Source organism: Cherax quadricarinatus, chromosome 25 (genome assembly GCF_038502225.1).
Source record: "Cherax quadricarinatus isolate ZL_2023a chromosome 25, ASM3850222v1, whole genome shotgun sequence".
Classification (NCBI taxonomy): Eukaryota; Metazoa; Arthropoda; class Malacostraca; order Decapoda; family Parastacidae; genus Cherax; species Cherax quadricarinatus.
In genome coordinates this window covers 17,470,922-17,495,340 of record NC_091316.1, presented here as the reverse complement: position 1 = coordinate 17,495,340, position 24,419 = coordinate 17,470,922, and the positions used below count along the sequence as shown (strand labels likewise).

Genomic DNA, 24,419 nt, shown 5'->3' with positions numbered 1-24,419 from the left:
TCATTTGTGTGTGTGTGTGTGTGTGTGTGTGTGTGTGTGTGTGTGTGTGTGTGGAGGGTCAGGACATTTGTGTGTAGGATCAGGTCATGTGTGTGTTGGGTCAGGTTGTGTGCGTGATAGGTTAGGTCATGTTCTCAGTAGTACCATACCAGTAACCAGTCACCAGTGTCACTAGTGACTCACTACCAACCGTCTGTGTGAATCACTTGTTATTCACTGTTACAGCTGACTTTAGCATGTTTTAAACGCCGGTCACCCCTAGGAACCATCTCGTGAGGCAGTCGTAAGGATAGAGAGCAGAGAGGCAGGTCAGGTTAGGTACTTCCCATATATTCCGTTTTAATTATACTCCATTATTGCCTATGTGAGTGTCCTTTACCCAATCCACGTTACCGAACCCAACGGGACAATGTGTATGATGGGCCAGGTCATTTGTGTGTTGGGTCCAGTCATGTGTGTGTGGAGGGTCAGGTCATCTTGTGTGTAGTTGGTTAGGTCTTGTGTGTGTGTGGTGGGTCAGGTAACTTGTGTGTAATGGGTTAGTCCTGACGTGTAGTCCGATAGTCCTTACGTGTTGTGTGTAGCGGGTTAGTCCTGACGTGTTGTGTGTAGTGGGTTACTCCTGACGTGTGGTGGGTGAGGTAACTTGTGGGTTAGTTCTCATGTTTGTCGGATCAAGTTACTTTTCTTGCCGTGGCTGGCTAATCTTCCTTGTGTTGACAATGGAGTCGTCTTCCTTCTATTCTTTAACCAGTATGGATAACAGTTTGCCGAATAGGCCGGCGATCAAACCTGGACTTTAGTACCGTCAGTGCCGGTGCCAACAGAATTGTTACTAGTACTGTACCATCATAAGCATTACTGATACCACCTGTACCAGTAGCGCCTATATCGGTAACTACCATTTGCTAAGGTATACCTTTGAAGAGTTCGAGAGTTTCAGTATTCTTGGAGCTCGGCCATGGGCCAGGTGTAGTCAGTTTGATTTAAAGTCTATGAACTGATACACTTAATGAAAAACAAGGTTGCAGTAGGCATACTGCGAGATAAATCGACAATGAAGGATCCAAACCTGTCTGAAACAAAGAGATCCCTGGCTTGAAGAAATTAATGGGTTTCTAAAATATGTTCTTGATTAGCTGGGTTGTGGTTCCTACTACGCGGGCTCGGTACAGCGACGACTAGCAAGTAGTGGCTAAGCGTCACCACCTGGCCGACGGGGGCGACGAGCCCTTGAAATTACAAGTGGTACGTTATTACCTGGAGGTTACCTGGAGGTTATTCCTCCATAAAAGCTGCGCTCACGCGCGCACACACACATACCTAGTCAAGCACGTCAAGAAATTAGAGAAAGTGCAAAGGTTTGCAACAAGACTAGTCCCAGAGCTAAGGGGATTGTCCTACGAAGAAAGGTTGAGGGAAATCGGCCTGACGACACTGGAGGACAGGAGGGTCAGGGGAGACATGAGAACGACATATAAAATACTGCGCGGAATAGACAAAGTGGACAAAGACTGGATGTTCCAGAGAAGGGACACAGACACAAGAGGTCACAAATGGAAGTTGAAGACTCAGATGAATCAAAGGGATGTTAGGAAATATTTCTTCAATCATAGAGTTGTCAGGCCGTGGAATAGCCTAGAAAGTGACGTAGTGGAGGCGGGAACCATACATAGTTTTAAGGCGAGGTATGATAAAGCTCATGGGGCAGGGAGAGAGAGGACCTAGTAGCAATCAGCAAAGAGGCGGGGCCAGGAGCTATGAATCGACCCCTGCAACCACAAATAGGTGAGTACACACACACACACACACACACACACACACACACACACACACACACACACACACACACACACACACACACATACACATACACACACACACACACTACTGATCTTTGGTGATTTTAACCACAAGGAAATCGATTGGGAGAACTTGGAGCCACATGGGGGCCAAGATACATGGAGGGCTATGATGATGGAGGTGGTACTGGAAAATTTCATGTACCAACACGTAAGGGACACTACCAGAGAGGGAGAAGAGGATGAACCAGAGAGACTGGACCTAGTATTCACCTTGAGTAACGCAGATATTGAGGACATCACATATGATAGACCCCTTGGGGCCAGCGATCATAAGGTTTTAAGCTTCGAATACACAGTAGAGTTACAAGTGGAGGGGAAAGCAGGAAGGCCAGGGCGTATGAGGCCAAACTACAAGAAAGGGGACTACGCGGGAATGAGGAACTTCTTGAACGGGGTTCAGTGGGACAGAGAACTGGCAGGGAAGCCAGTAAATGAGATGATGGAATATGTAACAACAATATGCAAGGAAGCTGAGGAGAGGTTTGTACCCAAGGGTAACAGGATTAATGAAAATGCCAGGATGAGTCCATGGTTCACCCAAAGGTGTCCGGGGCCCAAGACTGTTCAACAGCCTCCCATCAAGCATTAGGGGAATTGCCAATAAACCCCTGGCTGCCTTCAAGAGAGAGCTGGACAGATACCTAAAGTCAGTGCCGGATCAGCCAGGCTGTGGCTCGTACGTTGGACTGCGTGCGGCCAGCAGTAACAGCCTAGTTGATCAGGCCCTGATCCATCTGGAGGCCTGGTCATGGACCGGGCCGCGGGGGCGTTGATCCCCGGAATAACCTCCAGGACCATTTATTCAGCCCTAAAATCTCCTACATATAAGTGCTGCCAGTTCTATGGAGCTCAGGGTAGTGGGTGGGTGGCTACACTACCTTCACGGTTGTGGTCAGGTGGCCACCACACCCGTGTTTATATTGATGAGAGGTCACATAGGCCGCCGCTGTAGCCACAACACCTCTACAGTGTTTGACATGACGTTAACTGAGCCATACTTCTTCGCAGTCTGTTAACTGTAAGCCCTTGTTTGACCCGTCTTCCCTGCCCCTGCCCCCCCCTTCTCTCTCCTGCTCTCCTTCCTCCCACCTGTCTCTTAAAAATAGAACTGGATAAGTTCAAGTTAGTTTATGATCAGCCGGGATGTGGTACAGGCGTTGGACGTCGTACGGCTAGTACTAACAGCCTGGTCGATCAGGTCATCCACCGGAGGCGTTGACCCTCGAAACACATTCTAGGTAGAATGCTTTCTACCTTCATTTTTCCCTTCACATTCTTTTTCCCCTTCACCTTCCTTTCACCCCTCACTTTCACTTTCCCCTTTTTCCTTTTTCCCTCGCGCCATCCTTTTTCCCCTCCTCATTTTCTTTCTCAAAGCGTGCCGGATAGTTTATTGGTGAGGGATTCGCTTCTTTACCGCAAGGTCCCGGTTTCGAATCCTTGGCAGCGAGAAAGAATAGGGGCCGGTTTCTCTACACCCCAGCTGCTCCTGCCCACCTAGTATTAAAAATAGATACTTATACGTTAACCAACTGTTGTGAGTCGTATGTTATCTTCTACCTAATATATATATATATATATATATATATATATATATATATATATATATATATATATATATATATATATATATATATATATATATATACACACACACACACAAACACACTTCATAAATAGATTATCCTCTTGAAACTGAGACAGATGAGGAACAGGAATGCCACAGACGTGGTAAGCATCTTAATTTATTATGTAAACATTCTGGAGTGTCATATTCGTCATCAGTACTAAAACATGCACAAACAGTTTGCAAGCACAACAGCTTGTTTGCACATACAGCCGGTCTACTCTTATATTAAAAAAAATAAATATCACTAAATACACAAACCTGACGATTTTAATATAGTTAACTAAACCTTTCCGTTAACACGAAGCTAAATACGCGTAAAAGTATATAAATATGTCAGTATGAGGCTTCTGTTTCACCATGTAGGTGATTATTATTATTATTATTATTATTATTATTATTATTATTATTATTATTATTATTATATGTCGGTTATTCAGCTCATTGAGTATTTACAGGCTCGAATCTGGAACGGTATCTTCACCTGGTGCCAGATCAACCAGGCTGTGATGGATATGTGGGGCAGCAGGCCTCCAACAACGAAAGCCAGGTTGACCAGGCTAGCACCAGACGAGCCTGGCCCATGGCCGGGCTCCGAGAGTAGTAAGACTTTTGAAACTCATGAAAGATATATATCAAAGCTAGAAGTGTAAAATAGGTTGTATGGAAGGCAGGGGCACTGTAGTCACAGTGAGGGAACAGTGTGTGCGTATTGGTGGTCAAACACTGTTTAACCTGCAGACAGCTGATATACGAAGCATGGCCGGATAGATAAGTAGAAGTTAGGAAACACGATCATTACGTCTGTCAGGTGCTAGATCAAACACACTATAATGGATATATGAGCCAGAGGGCCATCAACAGCATCAGCCTTGTTGAACAGATAATCACCAGAGAATTCTGGCCCCAGGCTGAGTTGTGAGGTTAAAAAAAAAAATGGTGAAACCGGTCATAAGAGTATCACCGCCACTATCACATAACAAATACCATGAAGGACCCACAGCGTCACAAAGCTTCTCTTCAAATATATGGAAAAACTAGATAGCCGTGTTACGAAGAGGGAATCTGACAAATACCTCCAACTTCATGATCAGCCATCCTGTAGTACCTGTGTCCTGGTTGTGTGCTGCAAGCACTAATAGTCTAAATGATCAAACCATTAACCAGGTACCTGGTGTAAAGTTACCTGGACCACGGAGCTCAGTGTTCCTAGATGATCCCTGAAATTATCACCAGGGGGTAAATTGCACCCATCACCACCATCACTAACACCAATAACACCATTATTACTAGTCACTACCACCATTATTAGCAACCACCACCTCTTTCACCCCGCGTCGCACCTTCACACGGGCAATAACTCTGGGTACTTAAACACAAAGTTTCCTCCGCAGTGAGGGATTGGGCCCCAAGCTGCGTTTGCCTGACACCTGCAGGTGATGGTTCTTACGACAAGATTATCTGAAGACGATTCCAGGGGCCGCCGCTCCTCTGGCCCGGTAGCCGACCAGGCATCCCTGTTGATGGCATTTTCAGCCAGGCTGGTGGTACTAGCTGCACCAACCGTTCGGTACATCAAGAGCTGAAATAAGGAACTTGAAAAGTTCTCTCTTGAAAATAGATAATGAGTTATCTTGTGGTGTACTCTTTGCATCCCTGCTTACCACTGGGTATTTTGAACTCTGCCGAGCTTCTTTCTCTCGAAGGGTAGTAATTTCGGTGTGTAGATTTGAAACCAGTCAAAAAAAAAAAAAATCGGGCATAAAGTAATATGTATCTATCCTACCTACTTCCCAGGGAGTACAGTTCATTTAGGTTCCTGATCGAATTCATACGGGCAGCGAAGATTCTGTGAACATGAAAAGATGTGCGGCAGTAATCCAGTCTAGAGAGAACAAGTGACTTTATGAATATCATCATTGGCTTGGCATCTTTTGTTTTGAAACTTCTGGTTATTAAGCCTATCATTTTCTTGTATTTGTGAGAGTGACGTTGTTGTGGTACATGTACGTCATATTGTCTGGCACTATCACTCCTGAGTCCCTCACCTTCCTTCCTCTTGTTTATTGAGTAGTTTGAGTGTTTTATAATCCGTGTGACTTTGTAAATGGTCCAAGTTGGATCGAAACGTCGTCGCTCCTCTGTCCTGTATGCGGGTTATTTGTTTATTGTGCCTTTTTGTTCTTCAGTCAGTTCTAGTTTTCAATCTTCATTTCTTTTCCATAATAGAGAAACTAGTCTTCCAGTGGACCACTGAAAACATCATATTGTTTTCAGTGGTCCACCGGAAGACTAGACTTATATTAGCCTGGACATTTGCTGTGTTCTCAGTTACCGCACCAGGGGCGGGGTCAGGGTTGAGGGTGTTCGGTGCTAGTAGTGGTGGCGGCACCGGGGGCGGGGTCAGGGTTGAGGGTGTTCGGTGCTAGTAGTGGTGGCGGCACCGGGGGCGGGGTCAGGGTTGAGGGTGTTCGGTGCTAGTAGTGGTGGCGGCACCGGGGGCGGGGTCAGGGTTGAGGGTGTTCGGTGCTAGTAGTGGTGGCGGCACCGGGGGCGGGGTCAGGGTTGAGGGTGTTCGGTGCTAGTAGTGGCGGCGGCACCGGGGGCGGGGTCAGGGTTGAGGGTGTTCGGTGCTAGTAGTGGCGGCGGCACCGGGGGCGGGATCAGGGTTGAGGGTGTTCGGTGCTAGTAGTGGTGGCGGCACCGGGGACCGGGTCAGGGTTGAGGGTGTTCGGTGCTAGTAGTGGCGGCGACACCGGGGGCGGGGTCAGGGTTGAGGGTGTTCGGTGCTAGTAGTGGTGGCGGCACCGGGGACCTGATCCGGGTTGAGGGTGTTAGGTGCTAGTAGTGGTGGCGGCACCAGGGGCGGGGTCAGGGTTGAGGGTGTTCGGTGCTAGTACTGGCGGCGGCACCAGGGGCGGGGTCAGGGTTGAGGGTGTTCGGTGCTAGTACTGGCGGCGGCACCAGGGGCGGGGTCAGGGTTGAGGGTGTTCGGTGCTAGTAGTGGTGGCGGCACCGGGGGCGGGGTCAGGGTTGAGGGTGTTCGGTGCTAGTAGTGGTGGCGGCACCGGGGACCGGGTCAGGGTTGAGGGTGTTCCGTGCTAATAGTGGCGGAGTCAGGGTTAAGGGTGTTCGGTGCTAGTAGTGGTGGCGGCACCGGGGGCGGAGTCAGGGTTAAGGGTGTTCGGTGCTAGTAGTGGCGGTGGCACCGGGGATCGGGTTAGGGTTGAGGGTGTTCGGTGCTAGTAGTGGCGGCGGCACCGGGGGCGGGGTCAGGGTTAAGGGTGTTCGGTGCTAGTAGTGGTGGCGGCACCGGGGACCGGGTCAGGGTTGAGGGTGTTCCGTGCTAATAGTGGCGGAGTCAGGGTTAAGGGTGTTCGGTGCTAGTAGTGGTGGCGGCACCGGGGGCGGAGTCAGGGTTAAGGGTGTTCGGTGCTAGTAGTGGCGGTGGCACCGGGGATCGGGTCAGGGTTGAGGGTGTTCGGTGCTAGTAGTGGCGGCGGCACCGGGGGCAGAGTCAGGGTTAAGGGTGTTCGGTGCTAGTAGTGGTGGCGGCACCGGGGGCGGAGTCAGGGTTAAGGGTGTTCGGTGCTAGTAGTGGTGGCGGCACCGGGGACCGGGTCAGGGTTGAGGGTGTTCGGTGCTAGTAGTGGCGGCGGCACCGGGGGTGGGGTCAGGGTTGAGGGTGTTCGGTGCTAGTAATGGTGGCGGCACCGGGGACCAGGTCCGGGTTGAGGGTGTTTGGTGCTAGTAGTTGCGGTGGCACCGGGGACCGGGTCAGGGTTGAGGGTGTTCGGTGCTAGTAGTGGCGGCAGCACCGGGGACCGGGTCAGGGTTGAGGTTGTTCTGTGCTAGTAGTGGCGGCGGCACCGGGGACCGGGTCAGGGCTGAGGGTGCTCGGTGCTAGTAGTGGCGGCGGCACCGGGGACCGGGTCAGGGTTGAGGGTGTTCGGTGCTAGTACTGGCGGTGGCACCAGGGACCGGGTCAGGGCTGAGGGTGTTTGGTGCTAGTAGTGGCGGCGGCACCAGGGACCGGGTCAGGGTTGAGGGTGTTCGGTGCTAGTAGTGGCGGCGGCACCAGGGACCGGGTCAGGGTTGAGGGTGTTCGGTGCTAGTAGTGGCGGCGGCACCAGGGACCGGGTCAGGGTTGATGGTGTTCGGTGCTAGTAGTGGCGGCGGCACCGGGGACCGGGTCAGGGTTGAGGGTGTTCGGTGCTAGTAGTGGCGGCGGCACCGGGGACCGGGTCAGGGTTGAGGGTGTTCGGTGCTAGTAGTGGCGGCGGCACCAGGGACCGGGTCAGGGTTGAGGGTGTTCGGTGCTAGTAGTGGCGGCGGCACCGGGGACCGGGTCAGGGTTGAGGGTGTTCGGTGCTAGTAGTGGCGGCAGCACCAGGGACCGGGTCAGGGCTGAGGGTGTTCGGTGCTAGTAGTGGCGGCGGCACCAGGGACTGGGTCAGAGTTGAGGGTGTTCGGTGCTAGTAGTGGCGGCGGCACCGGGGGCGGGGTCAGGATTGAGGGTCTTTGGTGCTAGTAGTGGTGGCGGCACCGGGGGCGGGGTCAGGGTTACCTGGAGGTTATTCCGGGGATCACCGCCCCCGCGGCCCGGTCCATGACCAGGCCTCCCGATGGATCAGGGCCTGATCAACTAGGCTGTTACTGCTGGCCGCACGCAGTCCAACGTACAAGCCACAGCCCGGCTGATCCGGCACTGACTTTAGGTATCTGTCCAGCTCTCTCTTGAAGGCAGCCAGGGGTTTATTGGCAATTCCCCTAATGCTTGATGGGAGGCTGTTGAACAGTTTTGGGCCCCGGACACTTATGGTGTTTTCCCTTAGTGTACCAATGGCGCCCCTACTTTTTATTGGGGGCATTTTGCATCGCCTGCTCAGTCTTTTACTTTCGTAGGGAGTGATTTCTGTGTGCAGATTTGGGACCATTCCTTCCAAGATTTTCCAAGTGTAGATTATGATATATCTCTCCCTCCTGCGTTCCAATGAGTACAAGTCAAGTGCTTCCAAGCGTTCCCAGTAGTTAAGGTGCTTGACAGAACTTATACGTGCAGTAAAGGATCTCTGTACACTCTCTAGATCTGCGATTTCACCTGCATTGAATGGAGATGTTAATGTACAGCAGTATTCCAGCCTAGAGAGAACAAGTGATTTGAAAAGGATCATCATTGGCTTGGCATCTCTCGTTTTGAAAGTTCTCATTATCCATCCTATCATTTTCTTTGCACGTGCGATCGTGGCACTGTTGTGATCCTTGAAAGTGAGATCCTCAGACATTACTACTCCCAGGTCCCTTACATTATTTTTTCCGCTCTATTGTATGGCCGGAGTCAGTAGTATAGTCTGTTCTAGTTATTATCTCCTCCAGTTTTCCATAACGGAGTAGTTGGAATTTGTCCTCATTGAACATCATATTGTTTACCGTTGCCCACTGGAAAACTTTGTTTATATCTTCTTGGAGGTTAACCGCGTCCTCAGCAGATGACAGCCTCATGCAGATCCTAGTATCATCCGCAAAGGATGATACGGTGCTGTGGTGTATATCTCTGTTTATGTCTGATATGAGGATAAGGAATAAGATGGGGGAGAGTACTGTGCCTTGTGGAACAGAGCTCTTCACTATGGCAGCCTCCGATTTAACTCTGTTGACCACTACTCTTTGTGTTCGATTTGTTAGGAAGTTGAAGATCCATCTCCCCACTTTCCCAGTTATTCCTTTAGCACATATTTTATGGGCTATTACGCCATGATCGCATTTGTCAAATGCTTTTGCAAAGTCTGTGTGTATTACATCTGCATTCTGATTTTCTTCCAGTGCATCCAAGGCCATGTCATAGTGATCCAGTAGTTGTGAGAGGCAGGAGCGACCTGCCCTGAACCCATGTTGCCCTGGATTGTGCAGATTTTGGGAATCCAGGTGATTTGCAATCCTGCTTCTTAGCACTCTTTCAAAGATTTTTATGATGTGGGACGTCAGAGCTATTGGTCTATAGTTATTAGCTAATGCTTTGCTGCCACCTTTATGGAGTGGGGCTATATCCGTTGTTTTAAGTGACTGTGGAATTTCACCCATGTCCAAGCTCCTCCTCCATAGTGTACTTAGGGCACGCAAGAGGGGTTTCTTGCAGTTCTTAATGAAAACAGTGTTCCACGAGTCTGGGCCCGGGGCTGAGTGCATAGGCATGTTGTCAATGGCTTTTTCGAAATCTGTTGGAGTTAGGGCAATGTTGGAAATCTGGCATACATTTATGGAGTTTTGAGGCTCATTCCTGAAGAAATGATTTGGGTCATCGATCCTCAGACTGATTAGTGGTTCACTAAACACAGAGTCGTACTGGGATTTCAGTATTTCACTAATTTCCTTGTTGTCATCTGTGTAAGTCCCATCCTGTCTGAGTAAGGGCTTGATACTAGATGTGGTATTTGCCTTGTTTTTGGCATATGAAAAGAAATATTTCGAATTTCTTTCAATTTCACTGATAGCTTTAAGCTCCTCCTGCCTGTCCTGGTTCCTGTAAGTCATTTAGCTTAAGTTCGATAGTTTCCACTTCCCTGGTCAGCGCCTTTCGTGTATCAGATATTCTAGCACTCCTGAGGAGCTCAGTGACTCTTCGTCGTCTTCTGTAGAGGGAGCGTCTTTTTCTCTCCAGTTTACTCCTGCTCTTCTTCTTTCTTAGGGGAATATGCCTAGAACATGCTTCGGCTACCAGGAAGTTGATCCTTTCAAGGCACTGGTTTGGATCCATGTCATTTAAGACATCTTCCCAACATGTTTCGTTTAGGACATGGTTTACCTGGTCCCAGTTGATGTTCTTGTTGAAATTGTATTTTGTGAAGACACCTTCACAGGTACATGCATTCTGCTGTTCAGGACCCCTATGCATGTACGTCTGGACTTCGATTAGATTGTGATCGGAATTAGTTGTTTTTGATATTCTTATGTCTCTTATCAGGTTCTCATTATTTGTGAAGGTAAGGTCAAGTGTGTTCTCTAGTCTTGTTGGCTCCACTATCTGCTGGCTTAAGGTGTGTTTTTCGCAGAGACTTAGTAGCTCATGTGTGTGTGACCTTTCATCTGCGCTACCTCCGGGGATTGTTTCAACTATAATATTATTTGCTACATTCTTCCATTTTGTATGCCTTAGGTTGAAATCACCAAGCAGTAAGACGTTTGGGGATGGAGCTGGAAGGTTTTCCAAACAGTAATCGATTTTCAGTAGCTGTTCCTTGAACTGTTGTGAGGTTGCATCTGGTGGCTTGTATACAACCACAATAACTAGGTTTTGGTTCTGGATCTTTATTGATAGAACTTCAACTACCTCATTTGTGGTGTTCAGCAACTCCGTGCAGGTAAGGGACTCTTCGACATACAGGCCAACCCCCCCTTGTTGCCTGTTTTTTCTGTCACATCTAAAAAGGCTGTAACCACTTATCCATATTTCACTGTCAAAGTGATCTTTTGTGTGAGTCTCTGTGAAGGCTGCAAACATTGCATTAGACTCCACTAGAAGTCCACTGATAAAAGGTATTTTGTTGTTGGTGGATGGCTTAAGGCCCTGTATATTAGCAAATATGAACGAGGTTGTATTCTGTGTTTGTTGGGGGGATTTTGTTATTGGCATCAGTAGTTGTAATTCTGGAGGGCCATGGGTGGCCACTGGCTGCGCCTCCAGTCCAACAAGGCTCCAAGGTGGTGGACTATTTTTGTTATTTCCTTCCATTTTCTTTTTTCGTTTCCTGCCACTTAAAAATCACCTGGAGTTGGGTTGTCGTAGCTACTATTGTTTGTCTTGTGGGGTCTGTGCCTCCTGGTCCCTTTTAGATGGTATGCAGGGCACTCGATGTTGTAACACTGCTTCTGGAGGACCGAGGAGTGGCACATTTTTGGGTGAAAGAAAGTACAGGAAGAAGAACGACACACTCCTTTAGACAGGAGGTCGCTACATTTTTTGGGATGGTCAAAGTTGCATGTCCCATTTTTTTCCCCTGTTATTCCATGCTTACAGATGCCCCAAGCATAATATTTGCACAAATTCACCTTTGGTTGAGAATTGTTGGGAGGTGTGTTGTCAATTTCTGCAGGTTCTGGGACTGCACTATAATCCTCAGTATCCAAGCCAGGGCCACCCTGTTCTGGATTCCTTCTACTTTCCCCAGTAGAGGAAGAAGGAGGAGACTCCTCTCCAACATCTGTACTGTGGGCCACGGTCTTGTGCAGTGATGGTTGTATATTTACGGTTTTAGATGGTTGTATATTTACTGTTTTTGTGGTGGTTTGGGTAGTGTCCCTAGGAGAGTCTGGGCTGGCAGTAAGGCTGGGGGCTGGGTCTGGGTCAGCACTGGGGCTGGGGGCTGGGGCTGGGTCTGGGTCAGTGGCTGGGTCTGGGCCAGCACCAGCACTGTGGGTATTAGTGCTATGCCTGGGGGAGCCTGGGCCAGCACCAGCACTGTGGGTATTAGTGCTATGCCTGGGGGAGCCTGGGCCAGCACCAGCACTGTGGGTATTAGTGCTATGACTGGGGGAGCCTGGGCCAGCACCAGCACTGTGGGTATTAGTGCTATGACTGGGGGATGGGTCTGGCTTAGCACCATGTGGGTGACTAGATAGTTTCGAGTCATCTGTTGTGGTATGGACATTCTGCATTTTTTGATACACTATCTCTTGCTCCCATGTTTTATATATTTTTGGTAGACTATCCAAGAGGTCATCCTTGTTTTCTTGATTATTTTTATCATTTATTACTCTCCTTACTACCTTTCTGATACCTACCTGGTTGAGGGTGTTCGGTGCTACTAGTGGCGGCGACACCAGGGGCCGGGTCAGGGTTGCGGATGTTCGGTGCTAGTAGTGGCGGCGGCACCAGGGACCGGGTCAGGGTTGAGGGTGTTCGGTGCTAGTAGTGGTGGCGGCACCAGGGGCGGGGTCAGGGTTGAGTGTGTTCGGTGCTAGTAGTGGCGGCGGCACCAGGGACTGGGTCAGGGTTGAGGGTATTTGGTGCTAGCAGTGGCGGCGGCACCGGGGACCGGGTCAGGGTTGAGGGTGTTCGGTGCTAGTAGTGGTGGCGGCACCGGGGGAGGGTGAGAGACAGCGTTGAGGGCGTTTGGTGCCAGTAGTGGTGGCGGCACTGGGGTGGGGTCAGGGACAGCATTAAGGGTGTTTGGTGCCAGTAGTGGTGGCGGCACCGGGGTGGGGTCAGGGACAGCGTTAAGGGTGTTTGGTGCTAGTAGTGGTGGCGGCACCGGGGGCGGGGTCAGGGACAGCGTTGAGGGTGTTAGGTGCTAGTAGTGGTGGCGGCACTAGGGGTGGGGTTAGGGACAGCGTTGAGGGTGTTAGGTGCTAGTAGTGGTGGCGGCACCGGGGGCGGGGTCAGGGACAGCGTTGAGGGTGTTAGGTGCTAGTAGCAGTGGCGGTGGAGGCGTCGCCCTTGTGGTCATGACGGAGGCTGGGCTGGGCCTCTGTCCATCATCGACCTTGACCTTAAAGCTCCGTCATTGCTTGAACTTTCATCTTGCATAGATTGAAGATGTTGCCCTGGGACTAGAGGAGATTTAACCAAATATTGCTGTGCCTTTTCTCTCTTTACTTCCCACATACGCCCTCTTCTTTTTGCTCTTCGGCTTTTTATACGTATTCACCCCAGCATACATAAAGGGTATTACCAGTGGACCCCTGGCTGTCTTCAAGGACGAGCTGGAGAGGCACATCAGATCAGTACCTGACCAGCCGGGCTGTGGTTCGTACGTCGGTATTGCGCGCGGCCAGCAGTAACAGCCTGGTTGATCAGGCCTTGATCTACCGTGAGGCCTGGTATGGACCGGGCCGCGGGGGCGTTGACTCACGGAACACCCTCCAGGTATATGCCCTAGCACGCTCCCTCCTTGTGTTTGTGGTTGGGCGATGTTGGAGTGTTGTTGGGCGCGTGCTGATAAGACTATATCAGGCGTGTTCTATAGCAGACTTCTGTGAATTATGAGGCATACTGATACTTCCCTGGGGGGAGAGACGGGCCTGGTGGGCCCTACAGATGCGCAAGGATATTGGGTTGGGCAGGATATTGGTGTTTGGCCTTCTTTCCACAAGAACTGTCACTATCAGATAAATCTCTCTAACTTGAGTATAGGGTGCACCTGTCTCGTGCACAACCATGTGTGTCAGGCTGCTGCTGCTGCTGCTGCTGCTGCTGCTGCTGCTGCTGCTGCTGCTCTTCTCTCAATGACTTGTGGCTTACACAGGAATGTGGTGCAAATTTTATCTGCCAGTTTTATTGTGAGTGTTTAATATGGTACTGTTGTTAGTGTCAGTGAAGTAGTTAACATCTTCATCCTTCCTTCGTTCATAACAATATTTTAACGCTAATATTGCTGCAGCAACAATAACGACAGCTGCTGCTGCCGTCGTCGTCGCCGCCGTCGTCGCCGCCGCCGCCGCCGCCGCCGCCGCCGTCGTCGCCGCCGCCGCCGCTACAATTGCATCAGACCAGAATCTGAAAGTTTATTAGGTTCATTTTTATTCATTAACATTTCGTGCACAAAATGCTGATATTCGCAATTCCAGCATTAATTTTTAACATTTTTTATGTCGTTTTTTTATCATTTACCCCAAAATATTTAATATAATTAACATTTTTATCTTATGCATAATTACCATTATCATTACGTAATAACCTTGTTATATATATCTACATAATCTTGTTAATATTTAATTTTAAACAACTTTTAGAGTATCAGGGAAAAGTGTAAACGTACGTAGTGGTGGTAGTAGTGGTAGTGGTGGTAGTAGTGGTGGTAGTAGTAGTAGTGGTGGTAGTAGTGGTGGTGGTGGTAGTAGAGATGGTAGTAGTAGTGGTGGTAGTAGTAGTGGTGATAGTAGTGGTGGTAGTAGTGGTGGTAGTAGTGGTGGTGGTGGTAGTAGAGATGGTAGTAGTAGTGGTGGTAGTAGTAGTAGTGGTGGTAGTAGTGATGGTAGTAGTAGTAGTGGTGGTAGTAGTGGTAGTAGTGATGGTAGTAGTGGTGGTAGTAGTGGTAGTGGTGGTAGTAGTGGTGGTAGTAGTGGTAGTGGTGGTAGTAGTGGTGGTAGTAGTAGTAGTGGTGGTAGTAGTGGTGGTGGTGGTAGTAGAGATGGTAGTAGTAGTGGTGGTAGTAGTAGTAGTGGTGGTAGTAGTGGTGGTAGTAGTGATGGTAGTAGTAGTGGTAGTAGTGATGGTAGTAGTAGTGGTGATAGTAGTGTAGTGGTGGTGGTAGTAGAGATGGTAGTAGTAGTGGTGGTAGTAGTAGTAGTGGTGGTAGTAGTGATGGTAGTAGTGGTGGTAGTAGTGATGGTAGTAGTGATGGTAGTAGTAGTGGTAATGGTGATGGTAGTAGTGGTGGTAGTAGTGATGGTAGTAGTGGTGGTAGTAGTGATGGTAATAGTAATGTTCGTAATAGTGGTGGTCTTAGTGGTAGTTGTGGTGGTAGTAGTGGTGGTAGTGATGGTACTAGTGGTAGTGGCAGTAGTAATGGTGGTAGTGATAGTAGTAGTAGTAATGGTGGTGGTGGTAGAGATGGTAGTAGTGGTGGTGGTGGTAGTGGTAGTAGTGATGGTAGAGATGGTAGTAGTAGTAGTGGTGGTAGTAGTGATGGTAGTAGTGATGGTAGTAGTGGTGGTAGTAGTGGTGGTAGTAGTGGTGGTAGTAGTGGTGGTAGTAGTAGTGGTGGTAGTAGTGGTGGTAGTAGTGGTAATGGTGGTAGTAGTAGTAGTGGTGGTAGTAGTAGTGGTGGTGGTGGTAGTAGTGGTGGTAGTAGTGGTAGTGGTGGTAGTAGTAGTAGTGGTGGTAGTAGTGGTGGTAGTAGTGGTGGTAGTGGTGGTAGTAGTGGTGGTAGTAGTAGTGGTGGTAGTAGTGGTGGTAGTAGTAGTGGTGATAGTAGTGTAGTAGTAGTGGTGGTAGTAGTGATGGTAGTAGTAATGGTGGTAGTAGTGGTGGTAGTGGTAGTAGTGGTGGTAGTAGTAGTGGTGGTAGTGATGGTAGTAGTAGTGGTGATAGTAGTGTAGTGGTGGTGGTAGTAGTGGTGGTAGTAGTAGTGGTGGTAGTGATGGTAGTAGTAGTGGTGATAGTAGTGTAGTAGTGGTGGTGGTAGTAGTGATGGTAGTAGTAGTGGTGGTAGTAGTGGTGGTAGTAGTGGTGGTAGTAGAGATGGTAGTAGTAGTGGTGGTAGTAGTAGTAGTGGTGGTAGTAGTGGTGGTAGTAGTAGTAGTGGTGGTAGTAGTAGTAGTGGTGGTAGTAGAGATGGTAGTAGTAGTGGTGGTAGTAGTGGTGGTAGTAGTGATGGTAGTAGTAGTGGTGGTAGTGATGGTAGTAGTAGTGGTGATAGTAGTGTAGTAGTAGTGGTGGTAGTAGAGATGGTAGTAGTAGTGGTGGTAGTGATGGTAGTAGTAGTGGTGATAGTGTAGTAGTAGTGGTGGTAGTAGAGATGGTAGTAGTAGTGGTGGTAGTAGAGATGGTAGTAGTAGTGGTGGTAGTAGAGATGGTAGTAGTAGTGGTGGTAGTAGTAGTAGTGGTGGTAGTAGTGGTGGTAGTGATAGTGTGGTAGTGAGTAGTAGTAGTGGTGAGTAGTGTAGTAGTGGTTGTAGTAGTAGTGATGGTAGTAGTAGTAGTGGTGGTGGTAGTAGTGGTGGTAGTGATGGTAGTAGTAGTAGTAGTGGTGGTAGTAGTGTAGTAGTGGTGGTGGTAGTGATGGTAGTAGTAGTGGTGATAGTAGTGTAGTAGTGGTGGTGGTAGTAGTGATGGTAGTAGTAGTGGTGGTAGTAGTAGTAGTGGTGGTAGTAGAGATGGTAGTAGTAGTGGTGGTAGTAGTGATGGTAGTAGTAGTGGTGATAGTAGTGTAGTGGTGGTGGTAGTGATAGTAGTAGTGGTGGTAGTAGTGGTGGTAGTGGTAGTAGTGGTGGTAGTAGTAGTAGTGCTGGTAGTAGTGATGGTAGTAGTAGTGGTGGTAGTAGTGGTGGTAGTGGTGGTAGTAGTAGTGGTGATAGTGTAGTAGTGGTGGTAGTAGAGATGGTAGTAGTAGTGGTGGTAGTAGTAGTAGTGGTGGTAGTAGTAGTGGTGGTGGTAGTAGAGATGGTAGTAGTAGTGGTGGTAGTAGTAGTGGTGATAGTGGTGGTAGTAGTAGTGGTGATAGTAGTGGTGGTAGTAGTGGTGGTAGTAGTAGTGGTGGTAGTAGTGATGGTAGTAGTAGTAGTGGTGGTAGTAGAGATGGTGGTAGTAGTAGTGGTGGTAGTAGTGGTGGTGGTGGTAGTAGTGATGGTAGTAGTAGTGGTGGTAGTGATGGTAGTAGTGGTGATGGTAGTAGTGGTAGTAGTGGTGGTGGTAGTAGTGATGGTAGTGGTAGTAGTGGTGGTGGTAGTAGTGGTGGTAGTAGTGGTGGTAGTAGTGATGGTAGTGGTGGTAGTAGTGGTGATGGTAGTGTTAGTGGTGGTGGTAGTGATGGTAATAGTGGTGGTGGTAGTAGTAGTGGTGGTGGTAGTGGTGATGGTAGTAGTGTTGGTGGTAGTGGTGGTGGTAGCGATAGTAGTAGTGGTGGTAGTGATAGTGGTGGTAGTAGTGATGGTAGTAGTGGTAGTAGTGGTGGTAGTAGTGGTGGTGGTAGTAGTGATGGTAGTAGTGGTGGTGATAGTGGTGGTAGTAGTGGTGGCAGTAGTGATGGTAGTAGTGATGGTAGTAGTGGTGGTAGTAGTGGTGGTAGTAGTGGTGGTAGTAGTGGTGGTGGTAGTAGTGATGGTAGTAGTGATGGTAGTGGTGGTGGTAGTAGCAGTAATATAGTAGTAGTTGTAGTAATAGCAGTTGTAGTAGTAGCAGTAGTAGTAGCAGTAGTATCAGTAGGAGTAGTATCAGTAGTAGTAGTAGTAGTAGTAGCAGCAGCAATAGTATCAGTAGTATTGGTAGCAGTATTAGTGGTAATAGTACCAGTAATAGTTGCTAATTTCAAAGGCACTTGTCAATAGACACTTGCCTCTGTGTGTGTGTGTGTGTGTGTGTGTGTGTGTGTGTACTCACCTATTTATGGTTGCATGGGGTCGAGTTACAGCTCCTGGCCTGGGTGAAGAACTGGAGGTAAAGCAGTGTTTGTGGGGTGTGAGCTCAGCGGGTCAGCCAGGAATGGAGAGCTTTCTTTGACTCTACGAGGAAGCTTTTGATGCAGGACCTAAATATTTGTGACTGCTGTAGCACTGGAAAGATTTATATTTTCGTTATTGCATTTTGTGACTGTGGTCTTACGAAAGGAGAAGTACACACCACACTGTACCACTTGCAGCCAAGCCACTGCTACCACACTACTTGCAACCATACCACTACCATCACTACACTACTTGCAACCATACCACTGCCACCACGGCACTTGCAATCATACCACTGCCACCACGGTACTTGCAATCATACCACTGCCACCACGGTACTTGCAATCATACCACTGCCACCACGGTACTTGCAGTCATACCACTGCCACCACGGTACTTGCAACCATACCACTGCAACACGCCACTTGCAACCATACCACTGCCACCACGCCACTTGCAACCATACCACTACACTCACTACACTACTTGCAACCATACCACTATCACACTACTTGCAACCATTCCACTACCATCACCACACTACTTGCAACCATACCACTATCACCACACCATTAATAATTCTCAATCCCACTGTTATTCTCATTACACATATTACTGGAGATTTAGACCCACATCGGCACTGTCTCTTACAATATATCTAAATACAGTAATATATAATTAATATTGCAAATATGTATGCATAATATAAGCGCGTTGCAACTAAGTTGGTAACATATTTCTGAATTAATTGGGATTTTGCTGTCGTCAGATTATGGTTATTTGTAAAAGTGACGATTGTATTTCAAAACAATAGGGTGTTGATGTGGCCAGTATTGCGACAGGTGTTGATGTGGCCAGTGACAGGTGTTGATGTGGCCAGTGGTATGGCAGGAATCGATGTGGCCAGTGGTATGGCAGGAATTGATGTGGCCAGTGGTGTGGCAGGTGTTGATGTGGCCAGTGGTATGGCAGGTATTGATGTGGCAAGTGGTGTGGCAGGTGTTGATGTGGCCAGTGGTGTAGCAAGTGTTGATGTGGTCAGTGGTGTGGCAGGTGTTGATGTGGCCAGTGGTGTGGAAGGTGCTGATTTGGCCAGTGGTGTGGCAGGTGTTGATTTGGTCAGTGGTGTGGCAGGTGTTGATGTGGTCAGTGGTGTGGCAGGTGTTGATGTGGTTAGTGGTGTGGCAGGTGTTGATGTGGCCAGTGGTATGGCAGGTATTGATGTGGCAAGTGGTGTGGCAGGTGTTGATGTGGCCAGTGGTGTAGCAAGTGTTGATGTGGTCAGTGGTGTGGCAGGTGTTGATGTGGCCAGTGGTGTGGAAGGTGTTGATTTGGCCAGTGGTGTGGCAGGTGTTGATTTGATCAGTGGTGTGGCAGGTGTTGATGTGGTCAGTGGTGTGGCAGGTGTTGATGTGGTTAGTGGTGTGGCAGGTGTTGATGTGGCCACTGGTGTGGCAGGTGTTAATGTGGTCAGTGGTGTGGCATGTGTTGATTTTGCCAGTAGTGTGGCAGGTGTTGATGTGGCCACTGGTGTGGCAGGTGTTGATGTGGTCAGTAGTGTGGCAGGTGTTGATGCGGCCATTGGTGTGGCAGAAGACACTTGTCAGACCACGTCTACAACCTGTTAACCGGGTCCAGACACTCTGCTCCTTAGTCACAGAGCAACCCATCGTGTTGCAGTCTGTTCAAGTTGTATTCTCTCTCGTCTTAATTTAGTGTCACGTCAGCAAGCATTAATATCTAGGATTTATTTCCTCAGAACGGGTAATGTACATGCATTAAGGAGGAATAAAGTTACAGTATCGTCGTTGCAAGACTTCAGAATAAATTCTGCATTTAGGAGAAGAGCCTCTTGACGACGTTTCGGTCCGTCCTGGGACACTGTCAGGTCGCTCTAGTTGTGACTTGACAAGGGTCAAAGATGGACCGAAACGTCGTCATAAGGTTTCTGTTCTAAGTGCAGGTTTTTCGTGAATTGTTCCAGGAGTCTAAGCAGTGATAGTCACTGGAACCATCGTCACGGTAAATAACTGTTATCATGACCGCGTCTGTCACAAGGATGGGCTGTGACGATGGTTGTGACAATAGTTGGGCTGTAAAGATGATGTCTTTGACGCTGAGGCTGTTGATCTCCTGTAGCTGTGCGCTGGAGGGAGACGAGACTGGCTATTGTGGTTCTGCGAGTCCAGATAACATCTCTATCACCCAGCCCACTCACGCTTTCTAGGGCCCTCCCTCTGGTCCCAGGTCACATTAGGTCACAGAGGAACCCCCCCTCCATTTCCCCTCTCTCTTTCTGCCTTCCTTTCGCTTGCTTGCTCGCTTTATAAGACTGTGTTTATAGGAATGTTTCACTTCTAGCGTCGAGAAGTGACTAGCCTTTGTGCAAAGTTTCTGCACAGGTTGACCAGGCAAGCACCAGACGAGCCTGGCCCATGGCCGGGCTCCGGGAGTAGAAAAATTCTCGGCATTCATCTAAGGTATATCAGAGATATAAGGTACCAGTTTTTGGACAGGTACCAAGTTTGGGACAGATACATCGTAAGGTAACTGCTCTTCAAACGTGGTTGCCGTTGTCATACGCGTCACATTTCGTGATATCTTCACGATCTAAAAACTTAGAAAGAATATCAATATTTGTTTTTCTAATGTAGGTTAGCGTAAATTACCCTGACAACAGTGAAATAACTAGTGGTTCAGTTCTTGGGGCGCTGGACAGAGCGTAATCCCTGAGAGCGTTAGCATCGTCACGTTCGTTGTTTATGTCGGAGAAAGAGATAACGTTTATTTTGAAGGTAGGTGGAGTGCCCTGGGCAGGGATAGCCTCAAGCACAAGTTCCCACACCCACCCACCCGCTGAGCGGGGAAAAGGCAGTGTTGTGGGCTGGCTAAGGTCAGTCAGGCCTTGAGGAGTTTTCTATGTAAGAGTTAAGGTCATTTCTTACTACCACCACTACAATACACGATTACCACCACTACAATACAAATCTGCCACCACTACAATACACAACTACCACCACTACAATACAAATCTTTCACCACTATAATACACAACTACCACCACTACCACCTGGAGGCTGCTTTCTGTATGTTTTTTTTTTTTTCTCATCCATGAAGCTTGAATAAACTTGCAGTGTGTGGGGGTGTCATACCCTGGGTAACCGGATGTTATCCCATCCCCCTGGGCAGAGTTACTTAGCAAATTTGATCAGGTAGTCCACTTAGCAAATGCCACTTACAGATTTCCACCTCTGAACCAGAGCAATCATCTATCCACATATATAATTTAGTAAAGTATTTTTTAGAGATAACTCCAAACCTTACTAAAAGATAATAATCACTGGGATTTTTGCGCTACGAGAGAGCTCGATAAATGTCAGAGGTCCCCGACTCTTCAACCCCTTTCCTCCGTGCATACGAGGAATTACCCATAAGCCTCTGGCTGTCTTCAGGAGGAAATTGGACAAGTTGCTGAAATCAGTGCCTGACCAGACGGACTGGTTCGTACGTTGGACTGCGTGCGAGCGCTCCTCTCATCTTCAGACTCCTCTACAACCTCCTTCTGCACTACTATTGATGGTCGTGACTAGATGAGGTCACCCTCCATGAGATAGTCAAATTATCAACAGTCATATAAAAAATCACAACTCAACATACTCTGACAATCCTCCTGATCCTGTACTCTCTACCTCTGATACTCAGTCAGACGATCAACCTGAATGTCGTTATTCCCTACGTACACGACAGGTATTGAGAAATCCTCAAGTATCATTTGTAACTACCAATTCAGATTTGCCTCAAATATAGCATAAGTTAGCCAGTGCAACAGAGTTTGATCCTCCCAGAGATGACACCCATTCTGCATATGTCAGTCTCACCCTAGCAGAGTTGGGGTTAAATGTAAATAACCTGTATAGATGAATAATTACAGTATCAACTTATCAGTATTCAAGAATATTTTTTTTGTGTTCACGTTCTCTCCGAATTCTGAGAGTTAACAGTCTAGATTTGAGTGCACCGAATCTGCCTTTCTGTTAAACACTTCTTTTTTGTATATATTTCTTCCTCAGAATCCATAGATCACGTGAATACAGATCGATCGATCAAATTTTTTTTATCACTTCTATTGTGTAATCTCAATGTTGAGTTTCATTCGATGAGTTGTGCTATATCATACCTTGTAATGCATTACAGTTTCATTATAGTCAATTACGTAAGCTTCCATTCAGATATTCTCCTTATGTTATAATGTTCACTTGTGTACTTTGACATTGTATAGAATCAGCCCAAGCCGTACACCTGCCGTCTCTAGTTTGTATTAGCTGTATGTCGGGACGACATACGTTAGCGTCGCCGAACTCTCAGTAGTACCAGTTACCAGTAACCAGTTACCAGTAGATGACTCACTACCAACCGTCTGTGTGAATCATTGACTGTTATTCATGTTGCTGCTGACCATAGCATGTTTTTGAATGCCGTTCACCCGCTAGGCACTGGTGGGTCAGTCTGAGATAGGGAGCAGAGAGAGGCAGGGCGGCTGATGGCGCTTCCCATACTTTCTGTTTAATTATACGTACTAACCAGCCTACGTGAGTGTTTTTACCCCATCCACGTTATCGAACCCACATGACATAAAAAATCACAACTCAACATCTATACATGGTTTTCCTGCCATGTATAGATGCTGCCATGGATGGGGTGATGGTAGCAAAAAAAAAAAAACGACTGTAGACTGTTATGAGGCGTTATATTGGTATTCGTAGAGGAGCCCAGCCTATCGCGCCTGCCCACTTGGTATGCCCGGTCGAATCTGAGACAGAGGCCTGTGAGGGACGGCCTGTGCTTAGGCTTGGCCAGGGAGCCTGCCTATAAATGTTGGTAGGAAATATATATGTATACTACACAAGTAATATTGTTGACATAATGAGGTGTTTGGTGTAATGCTCGAGAAGGGAGGGAGATGCTTTGTGTAAGGTTTAGGTCATACAGTGGATGGAAGGGAAGGGATCAGTGTAAGGTCAGGCCAGAAAGGCAGGGATGGAGGCGGGTTGTGTACAGTTTAAGGTCTAGGCTGGGGGTTATTCTGGGGTTAAGGTCAGGTTTTGTATAAGGTCATTATCTGAGTAAGTGTTTTTATCATACGTTTTATACCTTTACGGAGTTTCAAGACTTTGCACATTCGGTTCCTAAGAGGCTTGGTCACGGACCGGGCCGCGTGGGCCTTGACCCCCAGAACAACCTTCGGGTAGTGTAGGGATACGTCTTATACGTTTCCAGTAGAACTGGAGCTTTCTTACACGCTGGCTTTCTGCCCAGGAAATGACTTTCAGCGGGATTGCATGCTCATTTGGTGTCGCAGACAGCCAGTGAAGGGCTCGCGCACACGTGAACGCATGTGGTAACGAACATGAGCGCATTGTTTCTTGAAGTTTGTGAAGAGCAGAGTGGTTACGGCCGGGTGACTGGTAATGACTAGTGTCGGACTGTCTCGCTGTTGTCGGTGACTTCAGCTCTCACAGGGCAGGAGAGGTCTGGCCAGCAGGGTTGCTGTTGCTTTCTCTCTCTCTCATTTCTTCAACCTCATATTCATACCATTTACCCTACTTCTCCCTTACATCTATCCTCGCCTCCCTATTTCCTGTTCATCCCCTTCGTGTCTCAATCCCTCGCCCTTCCTCCCCACCAACCTCTCTCCCTCGCCCCTCCTCCCCATCTCTCGTTTCCCCCTCGCCCCTTCCCATTCCCTATTCCCATTTCCCCTGCCCTGACCTCCCACTGTTAGCATAATCATGGATGACACTGGGTTGTGGGTTCCTCTCCCCTTCCCCGGTTGGCTGGGAGTGGTGGCAGAGGGTGGAGGCAGGGGATAGGGACGGGAGGTAGAGGTAGAGGCAGGGGCACGGACGGGAGGTAGAGGCATAGTTGCACCATTTCCCAGTCACCCTGCTTATTGGTGGAGGTGCTGCTGCTGTTTGTTGTATTACTGTTGCTACGGCTTCTACTGTTCCTGCTGGTGATAGTATTGTTACTTGCAGGTGGTGGTGGTGCTGTTACTGGTGGTGTTGCTGTTACTGGTGGTGGTGCTGCTGTTGCTGGTGGTGCTGCTGTTACTAGTGGTTGTGATGTCGGTGGATTTCATTAGAGCTGCTAATATGCTTCTGATTGATTCCCCAGGCAGGTGCTGCTGCTCCTACACGGGCTTACAACCATCTTTAGGAGGTTGTTCACAATGTTTCCGAGGAGGAGGATTATTCTGCTCCCAGTGGTTCATTGGCTGATCATTATGTTGCTCACAGTGGTTAAGGCTGCTTACAATGGTTCTTAGGCTGATGATTATGCTGCTTAACTCGACTCACGAAATCGTAATGACACGATTGCAAACAAACCATACCACGGGTGGGGTTAGAGCCCACGATCGGTCTGCAGCTTTGAGACTCTGACCGCGGGTTCTAACCCCACCCGTGGTATGGATTTTTATGCTGCTTACAATGGTTCTAGGCTGATGATTATGCTGCTTACAATGGTTCTAGGCTGATCATTACGTTGGTCACAATGGTTCTAGGCTCACAAAGGTTAAGGCTGAAGTTTATGCTGTTCGCAATGGTTCTTACTGCTATCAATGCCGTTCATAGACTGTAAAACTGCTGTAAAACGTTGTTTGCGTCATTGAGTTTGCTTCTTGTGTTTTTTTTTTTTGTATATACTTGCGCTGGCGCTGTGGCTGCTGTTCCGCTGTGCCTGTGCTCGTCAAAGTCAGGCCGGATATAATGGCAGAGAGCGCATCAAAGACTGCTTTATGAACTACAAATTGAAAACTAGGGCGCCGACCT

General features: G+C 48.3%; 1 protein-coding gene across 2 annotated transcripts in view; it reads left to right on the top strand.

The window, feature by feature from the left end:
* Nucleotides 1-24,419, top strand: part of LOC128690008 (uncharacterized) — a 748,983-nt gene that overhangs the window by 290,614 nt on the left and 433,950 nt on the right. The gene's annotated exons all lie outside the window — the stretch shown is intronic.